Below are 15,368 nucleotides of genomic sequence, written 5' to 3'. Positions count from 1 at the left end.
GTGAGATCGAGAGGGGTGTAAAGCGTACCATTTCCCCTCTCTTTTGCCAAGACCAGCACCAGCAACGACGACGGAGAGAGTTTCCTCTTCCTCCAGCGCCATTGCAACCCCAAAGCCAGGGGCAGCAACAGCAGCAGCAGCCGCGGCGACGCAGCAGCTTTCCCCACTTCAGAAGAAAAGCACTTTCATAAATCTGCCAGCAGATATATGTGCGCACAATTTCCGAGATCCGGCCATTAAAGAGCCGCTCCTCCGTTCCACCGACCCCTCACCCCCTCGCGGACTCACCCCCTATGCCGCACCCGTGAAACAACCTCTACCAGCCTACAAAGCCGGCATGGATCAGATCCGGATGAGATTTATTTGTGATCATATTTGACGCGATAAATATAGTGTATAATCAGTGTTGATATGCTTAGAGTCGCTGAATGAGTTCAAAGAAATTGAACCTGTTTTAAGAATAATGGAACATAATCCTAGAGTTCATAACATTCGGTATTTCTTGCAGTGAGATAGAAATACTGTTGTTACTTCTAATGTTGGTTGACGTGTATGGGCGTTTATTTTAGATTAGGTTATGTTTATAAATTGATAAATATTATACTCTACGTTTTATAATATGTTTCATAGAGTGAAAGAAATAATATTACTGCTGCTTTTTATGACAGCTGATTGGACAGTTATTTTAGGTTAAATTTTGAAGTATTCTCTACGAAGAAATGGAAATATTGCTGTTATTTTTAGACAACATATTTAGACATTTATTTTGGATCGGATTGAGTTAGATCCAGAAGTCACCCTTAATGGTAATATTTGTGCATTTATTTTGGATAAGATTAGATTAAATTACGTTCAAAAATTAGTAACAAACATATTATACGTGTTATAGTACCTTTTTATGCAAAGATAATAATAGTAATAGTTTTAAGAAAAAATGTAGTAGTTATTTTAATTTACTTTATATTGCATTAAAACAATACGTTTAAAATATTTTTGTAAAAAAGAAAGCCACATTCAGAGTATAATATTTTTATCAGGACTAACAAAAAGTTTTTATCAATACATTATCTGTGACTCTTTGCAATTTCTTATTAAAGGTAAAATTAATATTATAAATCATTTTTTAAAGACAGAAAGTAATTGAAAATAATACAATGTAACATTTTCATTGTAACAGTTGTTTTCAAATTTAAAAATGTTTTTTTATATTATAAATAGAAATAGTGTTGTAATTCAATTTCTGAATTAATAATATTAATTAAATATGCGACCTCAATTATTGAAACTATCTATAATTTTTTTTATTCCATTTTCTATTATTGCAAAATTAAAGCTGATATTTAAATTCTGTATAACAAAAAGTAACATTTACAAAATAGTTCATTATTGCAGTTGTCCTTAAATATAAAATAATGTTAATTAAATACAGGAATTGATTTCCTGAAATATAACTTACAATTATTTTCTTTAACTTCCCTAGTATATATTAACAAAGTTGTTACCATAATTCAGTGAATTAATTAATAATAAATTGAACAAATGAAATTTCCTACTTCACTATTATGTTTTAAGAAAGTCTTAAAATTTACAGAAAGGAAAAGTAAAACAACAGTTCCTGTAAAATTTAAAAGCAAAAAAACAGTAGAAAATTTCAACAAGTGAGAATTTTTCCAAGCTGTTTATAGAATCTTAGAGACAGTAACGTTAAGATAAATTCCAGAAAACAGTATCCAAAACGTTCAGTATTGTTGGCCGGGAGCTTGCAAGTAATTTTCTCCATGGTTATATCTTGATCTCCCTCCTCCACTTCCGGTCGTTCAACCACCCCTTTGGAGCCTTGAAAGCGTGGCTATGAAGAATAAACGGTTAAGCGATGCCGGTGAACCACCCAACCCCTTCTGCTTTACCTCGACGAAAACTCAACACGTTTAGATAACGCCTCACCCTCCAACCACCCACTCGACACCAAGCGGCCACGTGGAGGTTCACCCTTTCCCTCCACCCCCGTTCGCTGAAAGACGGCTACCCCCGCGGACCGGGAAACACGCTGTAAACAGTTTACTTCTAAACCGGAGAGAGTTACCTATGTATTTTCAGATAGGGGTGAATTATGCCCACCAACGCCCTCGGTGAACGTGGACCGTTTTTAAAGATTTATCCCACCCCTTGTCACGGAGGACCTGCTTGATAAATAAGCGAGATACGACGAGTTCGGAGGGAGTTTCGAGACCGGGATCGTTGGACGGAGATTCTTTTGATTTTTGTCAGGAGAATGGCGCCGAGGTGGGTTTTGTTAACGCGCGGAGAATTAATGTGTTCGGCTATACTTTTTGAAAAAGGAATGAAAACATGGATTAACAGATGTAGTTCATTATTGTTGCTAATAATATTTAATGAATTATATTCTTATTGTATTTCAGTTTTATGGAAAGTACGACTTAAGGGTGGGTTTCGTTAATTCGTTGAATAATGTGCTGATAAATCTCTAAAATTTGTTACTATTACTATTAATATTTGATAAGTCATATTACTCTTAAAATTACGTTCTTATGTTTTCTGGGGTTGGTTTCTTTTAATTAATGCAAAATATACTATTCTTGGTTGTAATTTTTGAATAAAGGATTAAGAGATAAGACTAATTAATATTTAGTTCTAATTAAAAAATGAACATTTTGTTTATAGCTTCTGCAATGGAAATTAAAATATTAGAATGAATTAATCTTAGTTTATTATTATTAATAGTATGTATTATTATTTTATCAAAATTAATACTCATGTCTATAATTTTTGAAGAAGAAATGAGGAAGACGTCCCTCCACCGGGTCGAAAATTGACAAGTGCCTCAAGTAAAAGAAAGTAAAAGTAAATTGTGAAATGATTTATCGACCCTAGATGGAAACGGATCCTCATCCCTGCCAATAACAAAACACAACAAATCACGCCATAAAACTAGCCACCCAACTGTCCAAATCAGCCAGGAATATCCATTCTTTTTACCCTAAAATTCCACGACTCATCTTCCTCATCTTCGCTTAATTACTCCCCTATTCTAAGCCAGCCATCGAACGATATCGTTCCAAGTTCTCAGACTGGAAGGGCCGTGTGTATCGTTCTCGACCTTTGAGAGAGTTACAGGGTGGGTGTAGGGGTTAAAGGAGGAATGAGTTTAGTTCGCTAGGGGAAACAGATGACCGACTTAACTGCGGCATATTATACGAATTAATTACCCCCCTCGTGACTGGGACGGACATATTATTTATCTCTCCGAGCTTCGCCCTGCCTTCAGGAAACATCCCCCTCCCGTTGTTGGCCGGCTACCCTCATCGCCGGACGAGCCGGCATCGTTTGTCTATCTTTCTATATCCACGCTCGAGTAACTCACAATTCCACCTTCAAACCGGGACAAAGGGCAGGTCCAAGTTTGCTCGGAGCTTCCCCGTCCTCGTAGATAAGGGGAAACTTCTTTCCGGGGGTTTTAATCGGCCGGGTTTTTGCCTCAAGATTTCGTTGGCTGAAACGCTGGATAAAATCGATCCACCATTATCTTTGTTTTTCTTTTTCCTCCAGTGTTTCTTTATCTTTGTTCCTTTTAAATAAAATGTCACTTCTACGTCCTTCGTGAGGAAGGTACTGATACAGGGTGGCTTAAGATAAAGGTACATGTTTGGGAATTCATGATACCTGTAAATTTATGTTTCTTTATTTTTGCTTTTCAGTGATCAAATTCTGCTTTGTGCATTCCTTTGGAACGTAGGGGTTTCTTGATTAAAAATTGTGGAGTAAAGATATGCAACATTTGTGTTTCATGAAAAAACTGAAGAAAGATGTAAAAAAGGTCTACTTATGAGGAATAAGTGAATACAACTGAAAATATTTAATAATATCTTAATAATCGTAATAATACAGTAGTCTCCTTATATAGCCACTTTCGCGCGAATTATTACGTGCATTAATGACGTTCTCTCGTTATAGGTTATGAGTAGCAATATCAAGTATGTAAAGTTTCAAGCAAACTCCAAATATAGCCAGTCTCAAGAATTTTGTGTTCGTATTCCCTATATAGTGTTTTCGATTGCTAGGCCCGTCTGTGGCAATACTATAAAGAGAATCTATTATTAAAAAAATTAATACTATACATCTTCTTACCTGAAAAATAAATTAAATATAACTATAAAAGTTAAAAACTAACTATACATAGCAATGCAAATTTTATAAACAAAATTAATCAAAAGATTATTTATATTCATACAATTTAAAATTATTACGTATACAAAAATGAGATTGTTATTTCACCAAACATTTTTTTCACAAATTTATTTTAAACACATATTTTACTAATTTCGTATAATAAATGTATTAAATTTAATATATTATTAATTTCACAGTATATTTATTTAAATTTATTTTAAATATACACTTTAATCTTTTACAATAATTAAATATATTTTAATATAATTATTACACCAAAAAAGTCAATTCAGTTATAACAACCCTTATTATGTACTTAAAAGTTAATAATTTAAATATGCAAATATTTACATAAAATAATAGTAATTATTACCAATAATGAACGATATTAATAAATAATAAAACGAACATATCCAAAATTATTTCGACGTGAGTATCGTAACGAAACAAAAACGAGAGGTAAAGAAGGTGGAGAAAAGCGTGGAACGATAGAAAATAAACGGTAAAAGAAAAAATCGATATGGAGTGGCCATCAGCTTCCAGCAACAATCAAATTCGACGAAGAAGGAGAAAGTTTAGGATACAGCGACAGCTCTCGCCTCTGCGTAGTTCAACGCGAAACGAAATAAAAAGGGAGAAAAGGGCTACAAAGGGGATATTGCCCTTCTATGTATAAGCTCGCCGAGAGATCGTTAATTCTAGACGGTGATTACGATCTAAATGAAAGGAACGTGGCTTGAATAACTAGCTACGCTTTTCGCCACTTCCTTATAGAATTTTCTATTTCTTCTTTGTTTAAATTTTTATCCCTTCGAAACTAATGTTCCTGGCAATATTAACTTAAATACTTAATTGCAAAATTGGGAAGATTTACAAAATCTGTGAATCATTATATGTTTCGTTGTAATTTATGTTTATTTTTTTTTAATATTTCATTCTGCTATTTTGTGAACTTTATCGCAGTTCATTATAACATTCAAACCTGACCTAACGTAACTTACTGTGACTGAAATAATTGTTGCGAACTTCAAATATAATCCAACTTAACCTAACTTAATTCCACCACTGTTCACTCTAAGCTATCCTAATTACCTATCCTAATGTACCTAATGTAACTTAGGTAGTTAATATGAGCTTTAAATTCAATCCAACCAAGCCTAACCGAACCCAAGTTTACTGAAGTTTGTTGCAGATTAGGTAATTCTTATAAACTTTAAACTTACTCTAGTTTATCTGTCCAAGGTTATTGTGATTTAATTAATTACTGTAAACTTCAAATCGAATTTAATATAACCTATTCTAGTTGACATGATAATTGAAATCTTTAAACTTAATCGAACCTAACTTAATCGAGATTTATTGCACCTAAGGTACTATAAAATTTAAACCTAACCTAACATAACCTATTGTAACCAAGAAATTGTGAATTTCAAAACAAACGTAACATAGCTTACACGTGAGGTGATGAATGTATACATGAAATTGAATCTAGCGTAACAAAAGTTTGTTATAACAAATATATGTATAGTTACTATTTATTTATTTATATAAGTACTAATTACAAAAATGCAAAAGTACTAATGTCCTTAATATTTTTTCCAGTACTTAATATTAATATTCCATATGAGTAATATATGTATCCATTATGGTGTTAGTATAATATTTTTCAAGCGTGCATAAATTTTTAACAATATTATATTCACACAATATTAAGCATTTATTTCAGTAACTTTTAATATCTTAAACAATCAACCTATAACACGGTTAATTCTTTTGTATTCTATCAAAACCGTGTTCAGCAAAAATTCGTGTTAAAGAGGGTCTCGATAGCAATTAGTGTTATGTCCAGGTATATTTGCAATTGTACTACATGAAAATTGTGTGAGAGGATTATCACAATTTTTCACCGTGTTCGAAACAACGTTTCTGTGTATCGTGTTATAAAGAGGTAGGCCACAATTATGTCACCAGTATACAATTAACGCTCCTATAGTAATGTAACTATTTATATCCAATATACTGTCAATGATCCTATAAGTTCACTATTCTATCTGAGAACAGGTTTCGATGTAATATAACGCAAAAGTGGCAAAAGCCTGTAACACGATACTCTCAGAACACAATACTTTTACAAATCTTATAGGCATAATTTCCCTAAAATTCAATGATCTCGGAAAACCCTCACACATCATAAGTTCTGTATGCAAAACAAATTAACGTGTTATACGAGGCATAATGATTTCCCTAAAATTCAATAATCTCAGAAAACCCTCACACATCGTAAGTTCTGCATGTGAAATAAATTAACGTGCTATACGAGGGTTGTATATCATGCACCTACCATAAAACTATCTTAAAAAGTGTTCCTCTGTCCATAGTTTCCCCGCCATGAGTCGAAACCAGAAGAGAAAACTGGCCCAAAGCGTGGAGTCTATTTGCCACAGCAAAGCACGATCTCATCCTCAGCACGCTCCCAGTCTCGAGTCTCACCTGTATCCCGGACGAAGGGGGTTGGAAAGGAAGGAAGAAGGGTGGAGAAGGCGAAATACATCAGGATTGCAATCCCCACCAGACGGTTAGTTCCCCTTCTCGCGGTCGCGCAAGGGGTAGGAAACCGGACGAGGGGGTGACGTCGGTTGTGGCTGCGTTGAACGGGGTGTCGGCAGCCCCGCCCGTCATATTCCGCGAGGGCCAATCCCGCGTGTGCTTTTTATTAGATCCATAAATCCATCATATCGCCGTTCAACCCTCCCGACAAAGCAGCCATTGGCCAGGCTTATGAGTACGCGGACCGTATAACTGCGAGCCGTGTTTATGGCCGTGGCGCATTGCGGACGTTCCTTCGGACCCGCCTTGTTATTAATATTGAATTTTTGCCCGCGAACGAGACAAGAAGGAAGTCGAGGTTGATATAGGGTGGCGCAAGCGCGTCACGCCGACGGTCCACTCGCGAAGAGAAGACCGGTCGCGCGGTTAGCAGCCCTCCCCCGTACAACTACTACCCCGTCGTTTTCCCGTAGGCCGAGCTGCAACCGAACAGCTGAACCATCTTAAAACATGCATCGTGACCAGCCGAGATGATCGCCGGGCAGTTCGCGCGCAAGAAGAGCGAAATGGTAGCCTGGATGGAAAAGAGACCAGGGGACTCCTTGACGGACGCGGAGATCAATAACCTCCGATAGCATACTCGGATAGCTATATACAGGGCCATTTCCAGCGGCAATAAAACGCCATAGCTACGTGTATTGCGATTCTCTTGCCGGCCTCCTATTGGCCGTAAAACACTGGCCGGCTGAAAGGTTGAATTTTATCGTAGAGGGCGGGAGGAAGAAATATCGATGGGAAAAGGAGAACGCGGAATACATGCATCCGGGGGTGTCTTTGGCTGGGGTTGAATTGTTGCAGGGGTGCGTTCGTCCAACAGAGTATTTGATAGCGCCGGGATAAAGAGTGGAAACGACACGAACTCTGTGCATGCTTTATGATCTGGCATGGAACTACTGAATGATTTTCATGTGCTGTATAAATAACAGTATTATTAATTATATCAATTAATGGAAATACAAACTACATTATATATACGATTTTTTTTACATATAAGAGAAGTAAAGTGAATAAAAGAATTTTATACTTCTGAATCTTCGTGAAAGGATGTGAGACAAATATTTTTGAAATATGAACGCTTTATGTGGCCATATAACGAGAGTATACACGAGAGTATACAAGAGGCACTTGTTCCAAGTGCTGGCGATAACTGGTCTCATATTCTTATTCTTTCAAATTTTAAAATTTTACGAAGAAACTCAAATTTATTTATAAATGTTCAAATTTTAAATATTGATAAATTTTTAAATTTGCATTTTCGAAATTACAAATTCTTTAACCTAGAAATTTAATAATTTCAGAATAAAATTTGGAAATTCTTTTATTTACAAAGGTTAAAATTTATATATTTGTAATTTATAAATATATGAAGTTCAAAATTTAAATGATTGCAAATTGACAAACTTGGAAACGTACAAGGAATTAAATTTATATTTGCAGAATTCAGTTAAAAAATTTAATATTAGAAATTAAAAAATTAAAAAATTTTCAAACTTTCAAATTTAGATATTTTTTTTTACATAATTTAAAAGTTACGAATTCTCCAATTTATATATTTATTTCTATACGTATATAATTAATGAATAATGATTAAATTTAAAGTCGTGCATATAGAAATTTGAGAATTTTTGCATTTGAACATTTACAAATTTACAATCGTACAAATTCATACGCTTACGAATTCATAATCTTACAAATATCAAAAAATATATTTTTGAAATCACAAATTCTGAAGTCAAAAAATTTTCAAACATTCAAATTTACAACCTTCCAAACGTAGCATAGAGAGACCTCCTTTCATATTCTTGCGGATATGGTCTGTCAAATGGAGGAGTCAAATATACCAATCAGTGAAAAAACAAAATGTGCAATTTCAGGGAAAGCAATCAATTTTTGTTGCGGGCCCCGAAATCTCTGGTTGGGACTTAACCTTGCATAATCTAAAATTCTGTATTCTAATTTACAATTCATTTAATATGACACGTACGAATCACAAATATACAAAATGGAGAAGTTATAGTATAATTACTGAATCAACGTGATACAACTTTAATTAGTACTTTAATTACATTTTTAATTAACATCACCTATTTCTATGAAGCTACTGGCGTCATATGTCTGACAGATAGTTAACGTTTTCGATAAATGATAAAATATTTTCTTTATTATTGGTTTAATTTCCTATATCAATTGTCCATTATTTTCGAGAACATAATTCAAAAAATGAACTCATAACAATTATTAATATTTTGTAAAACCAGTAAGAAGAACATAATATTTTTAAAATAATTGAATCAAAAATATATTTTTTAATTACTGAAATCAATTTATAAAATGAAATAGAAAGTACAGTTTAGAAAATATACAATATTTCATATAACATATAAATCACAATATTCCAACCACATAATAATAGAGAAACGGTAAAAAAGATAATAAATAATACTATAAAAATATGTTTTACTATGAATAAATAATTAATTAAAATTAAATGTCAGTATTAATAATCGTATAAATAGCTATATTACAAAATATATTACACAAATATATTACAAAAAAGTACATATATAGAGTGTACCAATTAAATACATGTATACAAACATGAATATCAATATGAAATATAAAAATGACAGGAAAAATATTACATCACGTTGATTATTTTCAATACTTGTAATTTTGAAATAGCCAATATAGTAATGGTATACCCAGCATGTACATTATTGTATATGTTTATTATTAGCTCAATTACAGTTCTTAAACCTGTTAAACAAATGCATAAACTCTGAAGAAAAAAGTGCAAGGATTCATGTGAGAAACATTTTATTTAAGCGTGCAACTGAGTCGCGTGACAGGGTTGTAACGTGAGATCGATTCGGATACCCAAACATCGGGGACTGTTAGCTTTAAGTCGAGGGTTAGTAGATTGGGAAGCAAATCCATAGATACTGGATAGCGTTCTCTTCAACTGTGCGATGTTCATTTCACCCCTGTATCTTTTCGTTTTATCGGTCGTTTCAAAATCCGTCATCAATCCTCTCCAAAAAAATCATCATACATACGCAAACTCCAAGTTTCATTCTGCAAACCGTTTTAAAAATTTTGTAACAAAATTTATTTCTCAATGAAACAACAACGAGATAGTTCGATGTATTATAATATTTAAATAACAAATCGATAAATACTTCAAACACATAAATATCTATTTTAATCCACAATTATCTTTGCTATTTCTGAAGTTAATCCGAAATAACAGATGATTGCTTCAACTAAAATATCAGTAAACTCGATAAAAAAATCTTTTAAATCGAACAAGATAACGTGGCAATAGAGTAAAATAAAAATTGTATCCGTTGCTTCGATAACGCCCAGTTGCAGAAAGGGAATGAAAGTCCATCTGCGTACGCAGAATCATACTGGTCGTATATGAATATGAAGAAAATTGGAGCCACACCATTGGATGATCACAGTCACCAATCATAAAATAGCTCGATATGAGCCGGTGGTATGATATGATATTATCATAACGCAACTGGGGTTATTATTGGTCGAAGTCACCCTACTCCGGTTTTCCTTGCTCCTTCCTTTCTTCCACCGTTTCAACCACCCCCGACGCATACGTTTCTCGGGGGTCGAGGTGGGGCTGCAGCCCCGCCAGTCGTCTCTCAACCCTCTTCAAACTCCCCCCCGCCGTCTCTCGACCGCCCTCCAGCCCCCCCCCCCCCCCCCCCCCCCCCGAATTATGAGGATCAATACACGAGGAAGCTCGCAAGGCCAGCGCCGACGCTACTCGCTTGTCGACCTCCTTCGAGCACGGACTCCCTCGACCAACCGGACCTTACGGGGGTTGATATGACATTTTCGGGTCGTTTTTGTTTTAAACAATAAATAATTCCATCTTTGTATTGTTACCAATTATGAATACTTTGATAATCTCTTGAGACTCATGCTCGGTATTTTATTTTAACCCTTCATTTCAAAGGTACTTTTACTGCAAAATTAATAAGATTTATTGAAATTTTGTTTATTAGCACTAATCCTTGGTTATGTTTAAACAATTCGTTCGTGGAATCACAGATTTAGTTAATAAATATTTATTTTGAATTAGTGTATATCGACGCATCACCTTTTTGTGCATGGGTGTTTAGAAAATGTTTAAATACACTTACGTCGTTGTTTTTGGATGGAAATTGTTAAAAATTGATTGCTAAGAAATTATTATTTACTGCAAAATTGAAATTGATGGTAGCTATTTGTTATATGTACATGTATACAAAAATAAACATATACAAATCACATAACTGTGTATATAAAATATGTATTTACGCATATATATTATATCATTTAATTTATATCATTTCTATTACCTCTACAAATGTATTGTTGTGTGTAGTATATGTACAGGATGTTCTGAAAATTATGGTAGATGTCATTATTCTATTATTACTATATGCATCCATCTATCTTGTATATAAAATAGTTATATACTTAAACAATTATGTTTATCATTACATGAAAAACAAAGTGTTTTCAATCTGATGTCACAAATGAGAGTGGAAATAAAGTTACATAAAAATGTGATTTATTTACTTTTTCATATACATACATTCACAGTCATTTTGGTTGTAAGATCGGAAACCCCCTGTGTATAATTGAAAGACATTTGAATGTTTTATGATTATATTATTATTATTATAAAAGGATGATAAACAGTACATATATTTATTTATTCATTTTTTTGTTTTAGTGTATGATTATTGCGTTCTCTGAACAATAAAATAATTACAAATTACTTTAAAATACCTGTAATTCCAAATACTACGAATATTACCGATTAATATTTCCCAGACGAGCTATACAACAAATTTTAGTAAAGAGTCTAAAAGCTTTTCCAGCCAATAAAATCTGAATCAATTCAAGTAAGAAAAATCTTGCAGACAATCTATTAATCTTTAATCCTCGATTCACCGAGAACAAAGCGGTTTAACCCCCGATGGTTTCCAGATCCCTGAAATGTGGCCTTCTATCGAAATAATAAAATATGCAAACTTTCCCACCCGATTTCCCGTTCCCCAAAGACAAAAGAATCGGAGCACCGTTGGAAAGCCAAACGCACAAAACGAGCCTCTCCACGAAGTCCTCGAGCATGGGGGTGAAAAGCAGAGCCGAAAAACAGCCGCCTGAACTTAACCTCTACTACCCCTTCGGCCAACTCGGGACGTATCAACTGGTGGGGTACAGGCTGAATAAAACACGCTGGAAAAGACGCGACGCGACGCTATAGCGTTGGACACACGAATTCGCATAGGGGTTTGTGTCTGTGGTCTCGTATATGCGTGGCTGGAGCATTATATCGTGAAACAATCGATACATGTCGACAGCACCACCAAGTCGCTGTCCCACGAACTAAGCTAACCATCCTCTGTATTAGGGTGATTTTTTTATTTGTCTGCGGGCTGAGACCCTTTATACAAAAAGAATATAATGTGAGGGAAGAAGATTGAACATCTTGTTACTTTATGATCACTTAGGGCAAATAAAGATTAAATAAAAAAAGCAATGAAGAGGAGAAATATAAAACATACTTGTCGACACGAAAATATAATCAAGAACTAAAGAAAATGAGTTAACAAGTGCTATGTAGTTTTTGAATATATCAACTGAAATAACCGTAATTGTTTAGTACGAATTAAAGTTTCTTAGGCAAGTTCAATCACAGTTGAAATCGTAGTTGCGAGACTTTAACATCATAAGACAACCACTATGCTTGGTAGCAAGCCATCAAATTTTTTATTAGACGCATTCTATGTTATTAACATGAGAACATAACACGGAGTCCGAATTATACTTTCGTATTCTAAATTAGGTCTAATTAATTACAGTATAACGTTTGGCGAATGTTTGTGTTTTTCACGAACTTTGAAACTGACAATGAGTTAAAGTACAAAAGGCGTCAGGTCTCAAGATAGCTGTCCCAGACTGTAAATTTAGAAAATGTCGAAGTCTTTATGTTCATACATTCCAATGTTTCAGAGTCACAAAATTCAAATATTCTAAAGTTAAATATGTCTAAAATTCTGAGGACCCAAAATCCTAAAATCCTAAAATCCTGAAATAGGAGATACAAAAATTTCATAGTCATAAAATCTTTCCAAAATCCCAAAGTTATGAGGTTCTAATCGAAAAGTTTAATCAAAATGATTTAACGACTAGTTATGTCTCTTTATGTATCTTAGGAAATGCGATGGTTGATTTCTATGAAGATATTTAATTTTATGTATTTTAGCTTATGAAGCATTTTCATCATATACACCAGAAATGATTATTACACTTTTCACTGTTACTGAACATGGCAATACAAGTAGCACACTATCTATTAGAGCAACTTTCCCGGTATTATTTTTACTCTTACAGCGTTTAGAAAACTGAGCTGACAATGAGATACAAATCTCAAGCAATATTTAAAAACTAACGAAATGTGTGTTTAAAAACATGACTGCTATTATAAACAAAACTGGATTACAGTCACGTTGAGTGAATCTCTTTCCTAATGTACAGTTATAAATTTGAAAATATTTCAGTAATTACAGAACAATTGTATTTGCTCCAGATATATCAATAAGTAAATAGAAGATGAAATAGCATCTAAAATAATTAAAACGAGACATCTATGATGTGTCATTTGTACGCGCTCCGTAAACTTAGTGCAAAACATGCAAAGCAGTTGGTCCAGAAAGTTCTCGCTTACACGACGCGCCGTTCGTACATCGAAAGATATTTCCAAACACGCCCTAAGGTTTTGAGTGTCGATGCAAAGGTCGCAGCTTCGTCGAGACAGGGTACACCGCCAGCGGGCCACTCTCGACGAGACATCCGCGAGCAACGGACCAAAGGTGTCAGCGTGTAAGTATCCCCTTTTTCCAAAGGGACGTAGTGAACGGGAGGATGGGACAGGGCCGCGCCGGTGTCCGAGAGGAGGCAAAGCTTCCCGGGTTCCCGGGCAAAAGGAGGAAGCCGAGTGAATTTTTTATCGGTAAAAACTCCATTAGAGAGAGAGAAGTGCGGGTGTTTGTTATTGGTCATCCTCGAAGGGAAGACGCCGTGGTGGAGGGGGCTTGTCCGGCGCAGAGATATCCATTGATCCGAGGGATGGTAGATCGCGAACGGGTTTGCCATCCCCTCCGCCCAGGGTAGCATCTACAATGTTCCTTTCATGCGGCCGCTATCAAAGAAATCAATTACCCGGTAACACCCGTGAGTTCTGTGTGCCCCCGCTTCGATGCAACCAGCCCCGGGAGGAGGAACACCACCATCGCCGTCGCACATATTTATTTTATACCGACCACTCCTCGCTGCCCGCCAACCGTGGAATCCTTTATCAAGTTCCGGAGAACTCCATCTTTTTCTTTTGCCCCAATCCGGGGGAAAACGACCTACGAAATCACTCGATTCGATTCAGACGCGTGGATGAGGATGCTGCTATAGATGTATTTTCTGCCGGAAAAAGTACCAACGGATTTATAGTAGAACATCTAAGTTGCCTGAATTTACTTAAAATATTATTTTAGTTGATACAGGAAACACTATTTTTATCATTTTTCTTTTACTTTTGAACACTTCAGACGGATTTATCATAGAACATCTAAATCACCAGACTTGAATTGTAATATCACTTTCTTTGATAAAGTAAACAGTTTCTGTAGCTTTTCCTTCACTTTTAAATTCTTTCGAGCGGATTTACATTGAAACTGTAAATTGCTAGAATTCGCTTAAAATATTATTTTATTTCATTTTTTAATATAATTCTATAATTTTCTTTGGGATAATAATCCTTATACAAAGGATTAATTTTCTTTTTTAATTTTTACAATTACAAAAAAAATTATGAAACATTGCAAATTAAACATCTTGTATATTATTATTTTAAATTTTGGTAGTTAATGTAATCTTGTACATTTCATTAGGTTTTATTAAACATAAGAAATTAACTTCTATTGTAAACAGGAGATCAGAAATAATCCAAACATTAACAAATTTGAAAATGCTTATGTTTGGAAATGAAGAAATTAAGAAGCTTATATCAGAAATTTAGAAATTTGGATCATTCGAAATCTGTACTTTTAAAAATTTGCCATATTACATTACCTTCTGGAAATTTTGAATTTGGAGAGTTTGGAAATTTGGAGATACGAAAATTCGGAAGTTCAGAAATTTGGGGAATTTACTATATGTACACATACAGAAATTTAGAAATTGGAAAATGTGGAAATTGACCATATTTAGAGATTTGAAAATTTGAAAATGTGTCAATTTGTACAATTAGCGATTCAGAAATACAAACATCTATAATTTCAAGAACTTACAAGTATAGAAAATTAAAATTTACAGATTTTCACAAAATTTCAAATTTGTATATCTAAAAATTAATCAATCTGGAAATCTTCAATTTTCAAATTTAACATATTAATGTAAATATAATATTCAATATTATGTATACATATAATTATAATGTTAAACACTCAATTGCAGTATTACGTAGCATCAGATCAATAAATTTGAATAATTAATAATCCATAAAT

The sequence above is a fragment of the Megachile rotundata genome, chromosome 16 (genome assembly GCF_050947335.1).
Source record: "Megachile rotundata isolate GNS110a chromosome 16, iyMegRotu1, whole genome shotgun sequence".
Classification (NCBI taxonomy): Eukaryota; Metazoa; Arthropoda; class Insecta; order Hymenoptera; family Megachilidae; genus Megachile; species Megachile rotundata.
The sequence above is the reverse complement of the archived record's forward strand: the minus strand, read 5'-3'. Positions refer to the sequence as shown.